The following is an 18,881-nucleotide window of genomic DNA, read 5'->3' as shown; positions in this document are numbered from 1 at the left end:
AACGTCATTTGAAGTGAAACCTTGGTGATAAGAGTCATAAAGCTTGGTACTCCGTAGCCAATTTTACTATTTTGCTAGAGATAGGCTAATAAAAAAGCCATTGTTCAGAAGTGACTTTTATGTGAAATTTTATGTGAAAATGGAGATTCATTCTGAAGTTAAAATTGTGATACTTTTTGATATCAGAATGAAAATAAGAATTCCAGCTTTTCCATATTGACCCTTACAAAATGATGCAGGCTTTCTGGAAGCATGACACTGTCTTTAGGAATACCTGAAGTTGTCTGGGGCTTATTGGTGTTATCTCAATTGCATTTGGGTATATTAATTTAATATTCTCAAGGGGGCATGGGGTGAGAGAGGAGGGGTTGAGCATGTAGCACTCATTAGGGTTTGGAAGGGTGTTTTTAAGCTTTTTTCCACAACCTGATGGGCTAGAAACTCATTTCACCTTTTCAAAGAGACATTTATTCTTTGAATTGGGATACCGTGGCTTTATGGAAAACATTAAATGTTGAAGAATTGTTTTAAAATCTGATTTGACAACAGTGGCATTACCATGAGATTAGGAAATGGTTTAGCTGTGTTTTGTAAGTCTTTGCAACATGACGAGGGGCACAAATGTTTGTGCACTATTATTCACTCCAGCTGAAGGAAAACAGAGAAAGAGACATGAATAAAATACAGTGACAGAAGCAGCAACACTTGGACCCAAAAGGAATTTGTGACCCACTGAGCACATTATTTTTGGCTAGTGGTTTAGTCATCTCTTGCCAGTGACAGAATTACTTACTGTTCTCACAGTGATACTGTGAAAAATACTCCATGTTTTCTTGATTCAGAGAGGTTTCTGGAGATCCATATGAATGCTGTCAAACTGTATCTAAATTTACTGATGATAAAGTTCTATCAGAAGGCAAAGAAATAAGGGGACATTCCCTTCTCTGGCTCAGCATGATGGATAATGTGGGGACAGAGATATTTTTTAAACTTTTATAATTTCCTTCCTCAAACTTTCAGTGAAGGGGAAAAGCAAATAAGACCTATTACAGCTGGAATAAGACAGCAACAAGAATCCCAGGGTCTGACCTAGCTTAGATTTTATGTAATGGGAGTGGTTCATTAGGTGAAGGAAGAAGTTTATGTTTTCTTCTTTGGTTTTAAAATCCCCAGTTCTGTGAAGCTCTAGACTGGTTATATTTCAATTTGCATAGAAGAGGCTACTATGGTAACCCTCTTTGTGTTGCTAGGGCAACCATTTAATAATAATTAGTTCCTTTAAAACTAATTCACCTTTAATAGAGCGTTAAAGGTTACACACAACACTTCCAAAAGGTGTGAACTTTCTGTGGGAAGGAGTCATGCTACCATTTATAACATATCAGACAAAAAAACATTTTTTGTTTTTGTTTTTGTTTTAACAAGGAAGCACAATTACTGTCTTGCCGTATCCACATGTATTTATGTGACTTGTGTCCCATGTACAGTCTCCACAATATTTTTGTGCTTGGAAAAGATACATTCAGTATTATAAAATTTCAACAGGACTGCACCAATTCAGATCTCCCAAATTATTGAGTGTCTTCATGTCCTTACGGCGTTCTGCTCTAGCAGAAACTTGCACACAGGAAAACTGGTTTTCCACCATTCTTACTAATAAGCGATGAGTTTTATTACTGTGAATGGGCATGTGTTACACTGCACCATGTACTGGAGGCCCCCTTGGTCAGACATGGCCATGAGGTGGTTGGTAGGACTGCGGGGAGAGGTCTTGGGGGACCCATGGCCGGGCAGGGCAGGGCTATGGGAAGATGGAGACCAGCCCTGCTGTGGCACCACTGGGGCAGGGGCTGAAAGCCCTGGGAGCTGAAATGGGGTTCTGGGCCATGTGCAGGGTGGGGGACCCCTCAGGTCCATGACTGAACTGGGCACTTGAATCAGCTTTCAAAGTCAGGAAAATTTGAATTCCGGTCTAAGCTGCACACCTCAGATGTGAATGTCATCACATGAGAAATTTCACTCTACACATATTCAGTTAAATGACAATGGAACAGTTGTGAAACTTGAGTCTGAATCCATACTTGATCCCTAATTTACCCACCAGGAATACAGTTTTTATAGACAATATTCTCTACTGGCCTCACCGCTCAGCAGAGGTTGGAAGTTAAGCGTGAGAAAACCCTCCCACTGATGACATTTTACTCCTGATCACCTCAGTTTAGTGGCTAATATTCAACTAATACACTTAGAGCCCTGAACTTTCCCCTTGGTGTTCTGGAGCGTCAAGACCTCCCTTTAAAATACTTACCTGAACTGCCATGGACAATCTCTCACGATAAGTAGAGTAGCTCGCCACAAAACGGAAAAGCGGTTTGCACTGCCCGCCCCTTAACTTCCTGCAGATTTTGTGTGCAAGGTGGTTAACATTACTTGCTTTCAGGAGTAAAACTCAGTCCCCACAACTGGGGCTTTGGTACCTGCAGAGAGTCACAGATTTCGCAGTGGCCTGACATTTAGTTTCAGATAATCTTGAGTCCTATGCAGAATTTCAGATTTAAATTTCATCTGCTCTGTGATTTGAGGTTCTGTTTGTCTGGTGCAAACTCAAACAATACTCTGGCATGCATAGGAGTGCTTAGAAGCAACATTTCTCCCTCCTCTCCCCTCCTCGTCTGCACTCAGACCACAGCCAAGGAGAGGAGAGTCTGTTTATCTGTCACTCTCCCCCGCAGCCACCTGAGGACAGAGATGATGAGAAATGGGAAACCCTCTGAAACCACTGCCCTTGTGGCTCAGAGTAGCTGGGGGTGTGCAGATAAAAGAAATTACAACGGTGTAAGGGAATGGGACTGGAAGGAGAAACACAGCTGAGTCACAGCTACTTCTCTGATGTGTTCGGACACTCTGCTTAGCCCTTCCCATCACAGTGACACCACACAGGTAAGCAGACTCCCAAACCCCACAAGCTGAAATGGCTAAAAAATGCACAAATATGTCCTTGTTGTGACATGAGGCTGACACAATTAGCCTGACAGTCTGCTTTTTGATGCCTGTAGCTATAACTGAAGACATTCCTTTCAAATGTAACCAGAAGAATAGTGAGAATGCAACAATTGTCTAATCACCATCCATTTATCTGGCTTTTCATCTATCATAAAATATTGGGTACCATCTGGTAAAAGCCCTTCCCCCCCACCCCCCCTCACTCCCTGCTGGCACTTCTTTTAAAGCAGCACTGATGAATCTGTCTGACTAGGGCCTGTAAAAGTAAAGCAGATGGCACACTTATCACCCAAAAACCAATCCCACAACCTTGTCCTTTACAAGCGTCTCTGGTGAGGAGGCAACTTGCTAATGATAGCAATTAGCATCACGGAAATACCAGGAAGGCCAGAACCTTGCAGACAGCATTTCTGATAAATTCAGGGATTGATGCTTTTGAAGCCATCCAGACAGATAGAAACCATTAGTGTCTAATGTTAATTCATCACAACTAATCAGGTCCTATGGGTTTTTACTTTGGTGTAACAGTAGCTTGCTAAATCAAGGAGAAAAGAAATAGAGATCTTTGTCATTTGTCACAGTACAGGAGTCTCATGTTTTTGTTTATTACTCTCATGCTATATTGGCGTTCAACATCAAGCTGTCTCTTTCTCCCTTAAAGTAACTTTTTCCACTAAAGGAGAGGAGAAACAGTTCACAACAATTTAGTTGAATGAACCTTGTGCACAGCAACTAATTTCAATATTGCTTTAGCCTGTGTTTTTATTCTGTAATTGCAGGACTCCTTCTTGAGAAGAATGCAATGATAGGAACAGAGGTGACTGGTAAGAGCAGGACAGGGTTTTCAAAGAACAGCAGTTTGCAGAAGACTAATTTGTGAGTGTCCTTGCAGTCACCTACATAAACTGAGCGCTTTTCCACGTCTTGATATGTTAAGATTACAGATGAAGAAAATGAGTTTAGAAGATGCAACATTTTTAACTAAGTTTCATTATAAACTCAATTGTGGCTCTCTTCGTACAACTCACAAAGACGTTTTTGTCACAACACTGGTAAACTGACTTCTTTTCTGAAATTGAGGAAGTCTACCAATTCCCTAGTGAAACATCTCGCTTTTTCAGTACATTTCTCAGCCTAAGTGGCTTACCCTCTTGTAGGTGATGTGGAAAGAAGTGAGATTAAGTCTTGCTTTCACAAATGACCCTGGGTTTTGCCCTGGTAGCTCTCAGTGGGATAAATCCAGAAAATCATAATTCTAAAGACTGTCTCAAATTCTTAGCAGTTTGAATGGTGAAGGGCCCTAACACTCATCTCCCATTTAAAACTTGATCTCTATGCAGCTTTATTATACAGGTATGCCGTGATTTAGCCCCAGCTAGCAACTAAGCACCACGCAGCCGCTTGCTCATTCCTGCTGCCCCAATGGGATGGGGGAGAAAATCGGAGGAGTAAGAGTGAGAAACACTCCTGAGTTGAGATAAGAACAGTTTAATAATTGAAATAAAGTAAAATAATAATGATAATAATAACAATATAATAATAATAATAATAACAATATACAAAGCAAGTGATGCACAAAGCAAGTGATGCACAATGCAATTGCTCACCACCTGCCGACCAATACCTAGACAGTTCCCAAGCAGTGATCGCTGCTCCCCAGCCAACCCCCCCCCCAGTTTATATACTGAGCATGATGTCACATGGTATGGAATAGCCCTTTGGTCAGTTTGGGTCAACTATTCTGGCTGTGCCCCCTCCCAGTTTCTTGTGTACGGGGCAGAGCATGGGAAGCTGAAAAGTCCTTGACTAGCATAAGCAGTACTTAGCAACAACTAAACCATCAGTGTGTTATCAACATTCTTCTCCTACTAAATCCAAAACACAGCACTATGCCAGCTAGTAGGAAGAAAATTAACTCTATCCCAGCCGAAACCAGGACAAGGTAAAACACAAAGTCTACAACACTCAGTAGGAAAAATATTTGGCCAATAAATTTGAAACAAATCAGGGAAATCTGTTGTGAATTCAACCATGTTTACTCTCCAAATGTTCATGTTAGAATTTTCATCTACAAGTTACTTTTATGGTAATTTAGAGTCTTCACAGATTCATTTTAACATGAAAATGTGGTGTTTATTTTGTTGAGGTGGATAATTTATATTTGCATTGTTCTTCACTTTTAAAAGTGGGGTAAGGGAAAATTAATACCTAGACATGAAATAATAAGCAGATATATGTACACATACAAATATATCCATATACATATATTTTCCATTTCTGTTGAGTGGCTCAGGTCGTGGGGCAGGTCAGCAACCTGTGGTGAAATTAAAGCATTGTTTCATTCATGTTCCTGACAGAAATTTATCAGCACCCACAGTGGCTCTGGGATTACCAAGTGCCTGGGCAGATAAACTAGGGACTGCAACTGAACTTCTGTTCGATCCCTCATGGTTCTCGCTCTGGTCAGAAAAGTGGTACATTAGCAAGACAACATCTGGCATCTCACACTGTCACATTTGTTCAGAAGATCAATAGGAGACTTCTGTTCACAGGGCAGTCAATCTGTTACCTTTTTATAAGCAGTGAATTCACTTAGCAAAGCATGAACAACAGGAATACAATAGAAATTAATTTACTTTGATCACAGAGAGACCTTGACATTTAGTTTCTACTGTAAGGACAATAATTCTGAATGGTTTGATGTTTTTTGCCTCCTGAGCTATAACAGTAAAAAGTCAGTGTTAGTAAGTATATGAATAAAAATCATTCTAACTCGAAAAATATGAAAATCTAGCCATGTTTCCAGACTTCTTAAACCATGTTTAATGCAGCTTTGGTCCTGTTCACTTTGGTTGGTTGGATGATCTCTTTAAAATGCTGTTTTCTACCAGCAATCTAGTTAATAAATTACGCACTTTTATAAACATTACCATAGACTATAACTTGTTAGTAAAGCTTCCTGAAGTTTTCATGCTGTTGTTTACATTCAGCCAGTAAACATAAATATTTTGCAAATCAAGACTATTACAGTTATGAACAGTAGGACCTATTGCATTGTGGTAAAACAGTAAGAAAATCAAAGTGACATGAGAAGAGAGAGTACATGCCAAAAAAAAAAAAAAAAATTCTCTGTGCTTGTCTTTACCTCTTCCTCATGAAAGACCACCTCATAATTTAAACACCATTCCGCTAATTCCTGAGGTGACATTACGATCTAACTTTGACACAGTTGAAACAAACCAGCTATATCTACCTATCTTGTTTCGCAAATGTCTGCCTAAGCAGATGGTCCTAGCTTAGTATCAGCATACAGTTCTGATACAATAAGTAAGAGATATTGATTATTTTCCTTTATTATCCTGAGTGTAATTCTGGTGCTTTAAATGCAAAACATTCAGAATAGGAATATTCTTTCCATAAACCTGATTTTTTAATAAGGAATGTTCCTTCAGAACATGATGCAACAGTTTCCTCATGCTCTGTGAAATGTTTTTGGGTTTTTTTTTTGTTTGGCTCTTTCCTGTAAGAAGGAACTCATGAACAACAAATAATGTTAACGTAATTTTAAAGCCTTTCATTTGTCTTGGGTTTTTGTTATACTAGGATTTGCCATTTTGCATCCTCACATGTTTTGGCTGTTAATTGGAATGATACCAATAGGAACCTAATAAGTAAGCATCACTCAAGGATCTTTTGCGTTCACCATTTGAGATTGCTAACAATTCTTGATGAAGATGCTCTCAACAGGAAAATGCCTCTCCCAGAGCTATACCCCAGAATTGCAAAGGTTATCTAGCAGTCTGAAGTATCTCAGACTTCCCCAAAGATTCTTTCATTTACCTTTCCAGATTTAAGGGCAGCCTAGATAGTCTAGCTAGTTTCCCATTTGCAGTTGCTTACTCCCAGAGATACTCTGTACTTCCCCACAGTTCCAGTTCAGAGTAGGTCGTGGCATTTCTTCTGGTTTAATTTACTTCATAGCCAGACTCTTGCAATCCCTTTGTGTCCCTCTCCCTCTCTTTGCAGACTTCCCTCTCAGCCTTTCCATGGTCAAGATCCCTCTCACTTTTCCTGTTTTGTATTCCCAAAATCTCACATGGCAAGGGCTGAACATGCTTCCTTTTCTTCACCCTCAACTTTCTATGTACTGTTTACTAATCTATGCTTTTATTTCCTTTCTCTCAGGTGCCTCGGCTCACTTCTCTCCCCCACTGTCCAGTCTCTCCACTATGTACAGGCTACACATCTTTTATTTCTTCTCTCCAGGATTTCCAGCCCTGGACTGAACGTAGCTTCTTAACAGGCTGCTCACTGGCAACATTTAAACCAAAAAAGCTCCACGTTACCAAGTGACCCTAATAAACAGCTGTAGCTGTTTAATTAAGTCTCTTGCAGCTGAGGAACTATTTGTATATTAACCCCTTTCTGGCTGGCAAATACTAATGAACACCACTGATCTGAATAGTAATGAATATAACTGGCTCATAGACGATCCTGCATCTACAGTTTAATTGTCTCTGCAGTTTAAATGTTTCTGTGTTTTTTATTTCTTCATATTGAGGACAGGCTGAGAGAGTTGGGTTGTTTAGCCTAGAGAAGAGAAGGCTCCAGGGAGACCTTATAGTGGCCTTCCAGTACTTAAAAGGGGCCTACAGGAAAGATGGGGAGGGACCCTTTATCAGGGAGTGTAGTAATAGGATGAGGGGTAACAGTTTTAAACTGAAAGAGGGTAGATTTAGATTAGATATTAGGAAGAAATTCTTTACAGTGAGGGTGGTGAGATATTGGACCGGGCTGGCCAGAGAAGTTGTGGATGCCCCATTCCTGGAAGTGTTCAAGGCCAGGTTGGATGAGGCTTTGAGCAACCTGGTCTAGTGGAAGGTGTCCCTGCCCATGGCAGGCGGGTTGGAACTAAATGATCTTTAAGATCCCTTCAAACCCAAACCATTCTACGATTCTATGATTGTTTCTTTCTGATTTCTCTCCCCAGATTAATAGCCTATGCCTCATTAGCACCCTAAAATCACCTGAGATTTAGAAAAGGAAAATTAGTATAGTATGTAAAAGTTGCCATGTCCAGTCCATCCAGTGGTCTGATGAAGTGGCAAATGCCTGGGAATTGTGACTCACTTTGCTCAGTAATGGGAATCTGGCCTTGGAATTTAGTAGCTCCGACTGTGGGAATCTCATATAGCACAAGCAGGAACAGTAAAACTCACAAAACCTTACAACAGCTTGATTCAAGGCATGTATAGGTGATGAGTTTCAAAATCATGAAGTAAACAGTTTGTCTTCCATGTACTGCATGGTTGATTAGCCTATTGTTTTCCGCTACGTGGTGCCAGACTATGATTTTGAATCTATATATTAAAAATATGTATAATAAAAAATATATACAATAAATCCTAGACTGTGTTTGTCCCAACTGTCTGTTGCTGTTGCAGCTCATGTTTCTGCTTCAATTCCAAGAACATCTGGCAGAAAATGATTTTCAGCAGCTTGTGAAGTAGGTAACACTGAAAACCAGATCAGCCAAAAATTTAAGCGACGTTCACCTAATAGCCGAAGTAACTAAGGCTGCAGTTACCTGAGAGTTACCAGTGTTACTGGAGAGGCCTTTGATGACATATCCCTTTCTAAGTGATATGTTGCTGAAACAACTGCATTAAGTTTTGGTCAAGAACAGGAACCAAGTTATACTTTGCTCAGGACTTTTCTGCATGAAAGAATTTAGTCTTGAATAAGAGACAATGGAAGTATTGATGACTTTTGTTTCAAAACTAATTTCATGAAATTGGCTTACCAAGACTTGGAGATTTTCCCTCTGAAGTTTTTATAAAGTTGCATTATGCATTTAACTGTCAGAATTTAAACTATCACATTACATGAATCAAGTCTCTCAAACGTAATTTTTCTAAGCTGCTTACCATGCAGTAAATGGAGTTGCTTATTAAAATTTGTCTCTTTGTAAGTGCTATGCCTACCACTGCTGGCTATGTCTATACTACCATCTTACTTATAAGTCTAAGCTTTCATTCAAGCTAAAAATCTTGCTTTGGCCACAGTAAGTGTTGGCTCAGATTTGGCTTTAGTCCAGAGTAAGCCAAAGGGCTGCCCTAGCAGGAATATTTGTGCCTGTGGAGAGGCTGGCTTATGGAGAAATTTTGCCTTCTACAAGCTGTATTGAAGAGGTGTCATGAACAGCTTGGTGTCGTCAGCCAGAGCCCACATTTGAGCACAGATGCCAAAGACACACAGAAGCTATGTATTTACAGTGTTGGACAAATGGTTCTTTGAAATGAGGGCACCTTAGAGAAGCAACCAGAAAGACAGGCATTTCTGACAGAACGTAGTGACTATCCTCTTAATTCCTAAAAGCCTAAAGGAATTATTTACTTCTGCTTAGTCCTGCTGAGTCAGCACACCCCCAGGGGAGTGAGCTGCACTCGACCAGGGCTCGAACATAAGCAGCAACATGAAGTGAGTTTGAATCACAGTCTTCTCTGCTGAGGGTGACCATGCCTGTCTTGGTAAGAACTCCCTTGCCTTTCCCATCCCAGATGAGGTTTATAGGGCTGGCAGTTAGAAGTACTATCCTTTAAACAGACCTTAACTTATCACAAGCTTTTTATGGAAATGTATGAAAAAATTGAGTGAAGAAGATATATTTGCATAAACTGTCTACAAATAGAATCGACATAGTCTCTTGGAGATGAATCCAGTACAGTTTTGATTACATGTTATTTGAGAATTGCAGGTAATTATTAAACTTGAAATAAGCCTAATATAATTCACAGAATATCAGATTTGTTTAGCCTGGTGAGATAGTCCTATCACCCTTTCTTCTCATGCATCTTTCATCAAATCTCCAGTTTACTGATTTAAATGTTAAGACAAACCTGCACCTGGAGGTTCATAGACTTGCATTGGAACTTGTGAGAAGAAAATATAGATGAAAATGACTGATTGAATGACTACAGTAAAAATGGATGAGAAAAAGAGCTGTGAAGCCATTAAACTATAAAAAGGGAGAAAACAAATATCAGGCTTGCAAGTAGAATACAGTGTTCAAGTCCAAGATGAGTAAGTGGTGCTAACAGTTTCTTTTTCCATCTCTGTGTACTATGCTGGTACACTAGAGACAGCAGATATTAAAACAGCCTAGTTTCCAGATGAGTTGAGCCACCTTATTTCAAGATCAGGTCCTGAAGTCAGAACTGAATGAGACCTACTAAGGAAAACATCAGATATTGACAGAAAACATTTTGTCTTGTCCCCTGTAGTTCCAGTTAGACATATATGGAATTATAACCCCAAGACTACTTCACCTCTGTTTCCTGGTAAATCTTATTGCTCTATTTAACTGGAAGAAACAAATACTGAGTGAAATAGGTAGCAGAAAAAGATCAGTGAGTAAAAGAAATTTTCCAGGCATAAGAAAATAAAAAGCTGATAAAAGAGCAACAGAATAAATTAAAATAACAATTCATAAACATGGAAATAAATGGGTTTTATCTTGTGAAGGAGCATGCAATAATATGTGACATTGCACATAATGAATTCCAAGCAGAATGCAAAACACTTTAGAATGGGTGAGGACTAATTTTCTAAGTGACTTACTTGTCTCCAATGTTCTCTTTTATTCAGTTTATTGTTACAGCAGAGGTTCTGTTGCCACATTGAAATAGAGATCAGTTATAGTCAAACGGCATTGTTTTGTATGAGAAGGGATTCACTTCCTTTTATTTTTTGCCTGCTTTTTGTTCTTCTGTTATGAAAATGAGCTTTGCCACTTCATGTGTTTTCCAATTCGGTTACTGCATTGCTAAAATATTGTTGCTAGCTTGTTTGGTTCTTTTTTCTTCCCAGCCTTCACCACCTTGGCTATTTCATATGGGGAAAAAAAAAAAAAAAAAAAAAAAAGAAAAGAAAGGCCAAATCCTGTTCTTCCCATTATTCTGAACCTTCAATTTCCTGTTTGCAGTATCATTTCCATGATACAAATTCTTGGTATTGCTGAATGAAAAGAACAAGACATCTTTATCACACTGGACTGTCTAACAGCAAGAACAGTATTTAGCAGTCTTTTACTGGCTTGCTTTCAAAGGGTTTGGGGCTGCAAAAATGCTGTGGCCTCCTGTTCCACCAGGTACCTCCTCCTGGTGTTGCCCAGCCCCTGGCAATTCTCTCTCACCGTGGTCCCCCCTGCTGCGTTCATCTAGATGCTGGGGAGACAGCTCTTTCCTGAAACTGGATGGAGTGAAAAATGGGGAGAGTTTTTGACCCAGTTAGTGGTCCTTGTCAGGTTTGAAGTTGTGCAGAACAGGAGCCTAGCGAGCTGGAAGAACTTCTCTGCTTGTGAGAGGAAGAGAGTGGAGAAAAGGAGAAGACAGCAGGGCACCGTCAATCCAGGGCATGCAGTAGCTGTCATGCTTCAGAAACTACCTTTCTGTCTCTTCCTGCTATTGAAATGTATCAAGTCATTTGATTTTTTTATAGTCCCCACAAATGCAAACCACCTATTCCCTCTATGCAAAATAGATTCTATCAGAAATAGCTGGCAGGGTTTAAGACATTGAGAAAACTATCAGAAGGGGCTTAAGTTTGACTTATTCTCTTAAAGTAGAGGAGATGCCAAGGTATATAATCCTTCCCCTGACCCCTCTCAAAAAAGAATTGACTTACTGCCATAGGTAATCGACATCACTGTGTTTTTTCCACAGAAAGAGCTTCCAAGTATGGGGTGTGTGCAAATGACGTCACAACACCCACCAGTAATGACTGCCATGTGTCAAGATATTATTTCACCTGACTCATATACTTTCTTCAGGTATATTTAGGCATTTTTACAGAAACCAGTTACACTTTGGAGACTATTTTATACCACTGGAATTGGAATTATAATTCCTGTGCAGTACAGTTTTGACATGGAAACAAGATACTAATACAGATCTGTCCCTTCATATGGAAAATGGGATTTTTCTGAAGTTAATCCCAACGTAATTCTTGTAAAATGGGGGAAAAACCCAACAATCTTAAAAACAAGTTGAATATTACTAAATGAATGCAGAAAATTTAAATGAAGTTCTGATAACATTATAATGTGGTTTTACTGTCTAATAACAATAGCGATTTTTAAGCTCATCTTCATAGTTTATTGGTTCTCATATAAACACCGCAAGTACATTATTTTTTGTTAGAACTGAGCTGAAATCTATGATGAGGGACTTAGTAAATACTTGAGCAATACAGATTTGATTGCAACGTGTATGTAACATCATAGCCTTAGTGAAATCAATGGATTTAAGGCTTTACACACTACCTATAGACTAGGTGTTATTAATTTAATTGATTTTCATCTAAATGAAAGGCTGATGGAGAAAAGTAGTCTGGCAGCTACTCTCGAACAGGTCTTCAAAAGTATATTCTCCTGGTTCACTTCTTGTCCTCCTTCACAGCACACATTATCTTCCCATGCAGAGAGAGTTTTCTTTTTTGACTTCCCAAGAAAAAAGTGAAAGAATTAATAGGATAATGTCAGCAAAGCCTTTTTAAGTCTGAAAGCATTGCATCAAATATTCTTTTGACTCTGAGGCCAAGGAGCTTCCATTTCAACCTTCAGCTCAAAAAATTCATATTAGAGCAATAGCAGCCACAAAAATTATTTCATTCCCTAACTCTCTGCTGAGGACAACCTCTTGATAACATTACCTAGAAAAAGATTTTAACAAGATAAATTGGACTTCCACACTTGGAATGAGGTTCTATAGATTTATTCACAGGGGTCTATGGGGGTCTATATCCCTTTTTGAAAGGATTTCATAGAATGTCTGAGAGAATGACTAGACTAGTTCTCTTTTTTTGACTACTAGAAACATGCATAGCAATTATTCCTGTATATTTGGAGAGACTAACTTTGTTAGTATAACTGCAATATAATATCTGCTGTCCTTCATAACACCCTCTGAAAAACTCTGTGTTACTGGGTCTTTCTCAGTATGTAAAGGCATTACAGTGTGTCACTAATTTCAGTTCTAAAGTTCTCAAGGTTGGAAAAAAAAGTTAAACTACAGCTGGAATCCATTTTTTCCCCTTTCTGCTTTATATTATGTTATCACTAAAAGTTTCCTGTAAAAAGAAAGGTCTTGATCCAAACTCTGAGTGTAGCTGGGGTTTTGATTCATTCTGACACCTCTGGCAAGGACAGTCCCGCAGCCAGGGACTTTCAGACAATTTCAGAAGGAATAAAGTATCCCTTGCTGTTGTTGTAGTATCTCAGGTAAAAAAAGGCCAGCAATTATTTTAATAAGCTTTTTACTCTTTCGGTGACAAAGGTGAGGAACCATCAGTGGAGGATAAGATGAAGACATCACATAGCTCAGTATGTCTGCTCAGCCTAGTGCAGGCTTAATTACCTCTAACTGCTTACTTGATGTGGCTAGCAGAAAAATGCTGCAGAATCACTTGTAAAGCATTGAAAACACCCTGGCACAAGCCAGTGTTTCACACATTCACCCAGACATGTTGCATCTGGTATTTTTTAGCCTGGTTTAATATCAATGGGACTCTATATAATTTTGAGGGTTTGAAGCTGTTGCCCAATAGGTTGCTTCTGGAACTGTTTCGTAAGTAAATAATTTTACTGTCACTGTACACCACTGTTAGTATATGATCAGCTGCACCTACAGACAACTTTTCATAGTTGACTAACAATATATCCAACATGTCTTAGTGATATTGCTTGTATTAAAGCCATCTACCTGGTATAGCATAGCATAATATGATAGGGCTGTGGAAAAAAATTCAGGGTTCTTGCTAGATAAAGGGTGCATGCAAGTATTGAAGATTATTCTAGCAAAAACCATTACCAAACAAACAACTAGTTCCAATGCTGAAAAGGTCACTGGCAAATGAAATGTTCTTTAAAGGATTATGTAATTCCTCATATGGGTTTTAATACCAATTTAGTGAGCACTGCCTCCAGGTTCACAGAGCTTTAGATCAGATTTTCAAGTTAGTAATGGATAGAGATCTATGTCACTTCTGCAGCCAGGAACTGCTTGAAGTAGAAAGCAGGAAAGCAACATGAAATGAATACAGTGGACATTTATCTTCACAGTACCAGTGCTTTCAGCATAGCACATCAGAAAGCATTACATTCAGATTGTCCCCATCATACAACATAATCAATATGGAATTGACCTTTTGCATTCCTTGGATAGTTGCAGTGTTCTAAGGCATTGAAATAAATAAATAGATGCTTTCAAAGGATGGTAAGTGGCTGCCCTCTGTCTCTTCTCTAGGTAAAAAAAAACCCTTTCCTGCTAACACTTCATCTCCTATCACTTTGTAAAGGGTAGAAAAGCAAAGATAGCAGATCTTAATGAAGAATCCAGTCTATGAGCCAAATAGCTTGCTCAAATCCTAGAATTCAACCTTTAGGTTTCATGTAATACATAGAAGACTATACCGTGTCTCAAATTAGAAGAACTGGTTGCATTTTAAAACAATTTCTGTGTTAAAAAAAAAAAAAAGTTTTGCTGTTGGGTTTTTAATTAAAAGTATTTAATAGGTCATTTACAGAACTTCTTGCAGAGACTATAAATGAAACTTTAGAATTTGAATGAGAAGCTTTTTCTTCCCTCCTGTAAGTAAGAATATCCTTACTGGCTATAAATTTGTTATTTTCAAAGTATGTCTTGAACCTCGTTCTCTTTATCTAGGCAGGTCAGTCATCTATTAGATACTCAGGAATATCTTTACTTAATTCTAAATTAAATTAGTGCTAAGCAGCAGAAGATTACCTGGCATCCAAAAAACCACTGCTTATAATCTTTCTCTTAAAACACTTTATTACTGCTCAAACTGATTCTCCTGTGTACTAAACATCAGTTTTGCATATATAAGACAGGGTTTTGGTACCCTACTGTGTTTTCTCCGTTCTCTCCCAGCTGGCTTTTCCCTAGTTAGTCATGGATTTGTGTTCTTCAGTCTCAAATTTCAGAAGAGTTTTACAATATACCTAATATTTTTTCCCATCTTCTCTGCTACTTTCTATTAATTCTGTGCTCCAAGATGTTTGGATTATCTTGATTTTCATTTTTCTTAAAAGAATAAAAAATCTTTTCCACTTTTTATAGTATCTGTCTCTCATCCTTTCCTTGGAAATGCAAGTCTAGACTTCATCACTGTCTCCTTCAGTCAAAAAATTCTCTCTGACACTTGACAGAGGCCTTACACTCTTTCTCCTTGACCTGTGGTAACTTATGTGCCTGAAAAGTGTTTAATTAGGTATTTAAGATGTATTAATAACTTCTTTTCATTCCTTAGGGTTTGCTTCTGTCCTGGTTTTGGCTGGGATAGAGTTAATTTTCTTCCTACTAGCTGGCATAGTGCTGTGGTTTGGATTTAGTAGGAGAAGAATGTTGATAACACACTGATGGTTTAGTTGTTGCTAAGTACTGCTTATGCTAGTCAAGGACTTTTCAGCTTCCTATGCTCTGCCAGGTGCACAAGAAACTGGGAGGGGGCACAGCCAGAATAGTTGACCCAAACTGACCAAAGGGCTATTCCATACCATATGACGTCATGCTCAGTATATAAACTGGGGGGAGTTGGCCAGGGAGCAGCTATCGCTGCTCGGGAACTGTCTGGGTATCGCTCAGGTGGTGAGCAATTGCATTGTGCAATTCTTCAGAACCAATAGATGTCCATGGTTATTTCAAATTCTTCTAATGTGTTTTTTATTGGTACTTGCCTACATTCAGGGTTGCCTGCCATTATTGTCCCCTATTACTTCCTCTTTCTAGTCCTATTTCACATCATTTTCTTCAAGTATCATATGGAATTTGTGCAGAGTTCATAAATACTGGAAGTGTGAGGAAAAGTTATGGAACTAGGGTTAAAAGATCTCAGTCTGACTGAAAACACTTCACAAATAGGCATTTTCTTACAAGATTCTTTAGACAGCTATCATAATGAGTAAATCACTAATTTCTGGACATTTCCAAAGACAATGAGCGGGAGAGGCCGATGCTTATTTCTGAAATAATTTTTTCAGCTGTTTGGTTAAACTTCCAGTAGCATCTGTTTCTCTGAGCTAGTATTACAGCACTTGAAAAATCTCATTCTCAATACCAATAGCAATTCTGCAGCCACACTTCACAGCCTGTCACCTAGGAAGGATCTGTTTTCCCCGATTTTAGCCATGTACAGTTAAATGTTCAATCTTTAAACTGGTTTTCTAGACTCCTTCTATAATTTCTGGAAATAGAAAGATACCTTCCACCCTCTGCTGTGGCACAGAATTGTACCCAGGGACTTCCAGAATATTAAGCTATTCTTGCATGTTTAACTTGATAAAAGAATACCAAAAGTTTTGCTCTAGGACTTCTGTAATCTGTAGAGAATGTAAGAGTAATACAATGGAGCAATATACCACAATGAGAGTAGAGGTAGGTTCTGGGTTTATTTTTCATTGTAAAAGTTGGAAGCATTTTATGAAAGCATGCAATTGCTATTAACTACATTTTAGAGGTATCCTGATTAAACAAATGATTTTTTAAAACCCAAAAATGAATTTTAGTGTGGCAGTGTTCTTAAAATTAAAAAAAAAAAAAAAAAAGATATTGATCTGAAAGTCACTGTATAAAACTCACAAAAGTTCTCACAAAAGAACTTTGGTTTGGCCTTTCTGTCAGTTCTGTAGGAAGTCTTTAGTCTCTCATTTCTTATCATGAAATTATATGGAATAATAGTTCTCAGCCCACAGGGTTACTATACGAAGAAATTAATGAGTATTTATGAGTCACTTGTATTCTAAAATCATAAGGAGACTACACAAAAGCAAACACATTTTCTTGTAGGTAATGGAATATTTTCAGTGCAACCAGCTGTGCAAAAAATGGGAAAACTGGAAAAGAGAAATTTGGATTTCATTCAATTCAAAGCTGCAAGCCCCAGAAAATAAAAGTTAATATCAATTAATAAATAATTAGTTTATAATAAAAGCTAGTTTATAATAAAAGATGTGTTCCTCCAGGCCTGTGAACTTTAACTGAAATTTGCTTTACGTACAAATAGTATGAAAACCCCTCTCAATTTACTGTCTAGTAGTGACTGATAACAAGTGAATCAAGGCTCAGATTTGTGTCTGAAGGGACCTTTAAAGCAGCATTAGAAGCATTATATGACCATTCAGTACTGCTCTCTTCAGTAACTTTTCCACTCTTAATCAAACAAACAAGAAGCACTACAATCAATAGAAGGAGAAATACCAATGTGTACTAATCTAGCAATCGCAAGGCTGAAACCATAGAATACGAACAGCAATGAGCATCCTAAGTCAGCCAGCATTCTGCAAGTTTTACCTGCAAGCCTACAGTTTAAAAACTGGAAATGCAAAGTTAGGTTTTTGAAGTCTGTCGTCACATGCCTCCTTGATTTTTCAAAGCACTCAGAACCCAGCAGCCGCTGATGAGATGCATGCCTACAAAAGCAACATTCTCATATTTGTTATCCGGACATTCCCTGTCCTAGTGCCAAGTTCTTAGCTACACTGGGAATGACTTTGAAGCCCATGGTAGCGGTGGGCATTGAGAAATTTTGCAAATCAAATCAATGGTTAAATATAGCTTTCAAAGTCAAAATTAAAGCTGCAGGTTCCAATGCATGTTGTGTAGCAACACAGACAGGGAAAATGTTCAGCGTTGAAGAACTATTCATAGCCTATAGTGACTCAAGCTATAGAGCTGCTATGCCAAACTATGCAGTCCCTGTCACTGGAGCCACAAATCCTGGGGAGGAAGAAAAGTAGAGATGCGACTAGGGGATAACTACAAAAAGAGGTTAGGAAGAAGGAAGCTTTGGGGAAGCTGCCGTGGTTTAGCCCCAGCCAGCAACTAAGCACCATGCAGCTGCTCGCTCACTCCCCCTGCCCCGGTGGGATGGGGGAGAGAATCGGAAGAGTAAGAGTGAGAGAAACACTCCTGGGTTGAGATAAGAACAGTTTAATAATTGAAATAAAGTAAAATAGGAATGATAATAATAACAATATAATAATGATGATAATAATAACAATATACAAAGCAAGTGATGCACAATGCAATTGCTCACCACCTGCCGACCGATACCCAGACAGTTCCCGAGCAGTGATCGCTGCTCCCCAGCCAACTCCACCCAGTTTATATACTGAGCATGACGTCACATGGTATGGAATAGCCCTTTGGTCAGTTTGGGTCAACTATTCTGGCTGTGCCCCCTCCCAGTTTCTTGTGTACGGGGCAGAGCATGGGAAGCTGAAAAAGTCCTTGCCTAGCATAAGCAGTACTTAGCAACAACTAAACCATCAGTGTGTTATCAACATTCTTCTCCTACTAAATCCAAAACACAGCACTGTGCCAGCTAGTAGGAAGAAAATTAACTCCATCCCAGCCAAAACCAGGACAGGTTGAGAAGACATAGAGCTCACTTCTGAAAATACTGATTGCTACCTCATCCCACATACAACAGGTGAGGGTGTGTTATTAAACCTGGGGAGACACATTCTCACCCCAAGGAATTTGAGCACCACTTTTCTCCTTCCCTGTCTTCTCCCTTTTAAGTCACTTTTATACCTACCTCAGATGCCATTAATTCATTCTGAGTCACATTTCATTCCAAGTATAAACTCTCGAGCAATGAATGTGAGATCCAGAAATACTAAGATGACAAACACTTGCTAGGGCAGCCTAGATTAGTCTGGGATATTTAATCTTAAAATATTCCTTTCCTGTGTGTTATATGTGGACTGCAATAGGACAGAACAGAATTACATTTTTCTGAAGTATCTTTTATTCTATTCCCCAATGTGTGTTTCTCAATACTGGCCTCCTGCTGAA

This window comes from Pelecanus crispus, chromosome 1 (assembly GCF_030463565.1).
Source record: "Pelecanus crispus isolate bPelCri1 chromosome 1, bPelCri1.pri, whole genome shotgun sequence".
Lineage (NCBI taxonomy): Eukaryota > Metazoa > Chordata > Aves > Pelecaniformes > Pelecanidae > Pelecanus > Pelecanus crispus.
This window is presented reverse-complemented; position numbering follows the sequence as displayed.